The sequence below is a fragment of the Pinus tabuliformis genome, chromosome 7, assembly GCF_031772625.1.
Source record: "Pinus tabuliformis cultivar Carrire ecotype Pingquan chromosome 7, CPIR1, whole genome shotgun sequence".
Lineage (NCBI taxonomy): Eukaryota > Viridiplantae > Streptophyta > Pinopsida > Pinales > Pinaceae > Pinus > Pinus tabuliformis.
The window spans coordinates 936978347-936979585 of record NC_142293.1 but is presented as its reverse complement, the minus strand read 5'-3'; positions in this window follow the sequence as shown (position 1 = coordinate 936979585).

The window sequence follows — 1239 nt, the reverse complement described above, 5'->3', positions numbered from 1 at the left end:
TGTTGGGTTATGACTTTGACATCATTTATAGAAAAGGGAAGAAAAATTTTGTTGCAGATGCACTCTCAAGAAAGGATGAGGATGAGGAAGCATTGTTTTGTGCTATTTCTATTATCCAACCAGATTGGATAAACGAAGCAAGGGATGAATGGAAGAAGGAAGAAGTATGGCCACTCATTCAAAAGTTTTAGAAGATCCCAATTCAAACAATATTCCCAGAACTTGAAGAGGAAGGAAAAATCATATTGGAACCTGGAGCAGTCACAGAAACAAGAGCCTGACAGCTACGAAATTGATCAATTTCACAGTATCTCATCAAGTGGAAGAACTTACCCATTGAAGATTCTACATGGGAGGACAAGGATTTTATACAGAAGCATCAAGAACTACTCAAGTGTTGAGGACAACACTTTTTGAAGGAGAGGGGCATGTTAGGCCCCTATACTACTAGTATAACCCCTAATTGTTATTAGTACAACCCCCTTATTATATTGTTGTACCCATGTAGTCCCCATATTGTTACTATTGTGCCCCATAGAAGCCCGCTATTGTTATTATTGTGCCCTTACATTATTATTGTTATGTTGGCTCTGATTATATTATGACCCCTTAGACTCCTATATATAGAAAGGAGGTATTTTCATTTGTATCATCCAAGAATTGTTCATTTGTGTAATGTAAAGGAGGTTGCCCTCTCGAAGAGGCTGAATTATAAGGCGTTGATCTATCTTTTCTATATTTTTGTGAGCTGGCTTCATAACAGACACTAGGTTGTGTCCTTGTTTTTTGGCATCCCTAAGAATAGTTACTAAATGTGTTTGTATGCAACTGAGGTTAAACATGTCGTCCCTCTTATATTGCATTTGTTATTCCTCAGGCTATTTTTAAACTAAAATAAGATTTAAAGCTGTCTTGATTCTTCTAAGTTGTGTATTCATTTGGATCAAAGATACCTAAGGGTGCGCATCTCAAACCTCAAGAGTGCACAGTTTTTATTTAATGTTGCACTATCTTTTGGTTGGTTTTTATTTTAATTCCTATGTAGAGTGCACATTAATCCCGTGTTTAATTTAAAAATTCCAATTTTATGTGCTATATTAAGGTGATTTTATTTTATTTCCTAGAATATATATGATAGATTTAACTAAATACATAAGAGCCATATTAGCAAAGTGGTAGGGGATAAAAAAAAATACGAATATTAAATTGAATAAATGTTATTCTCTCCAGTAGTTAACT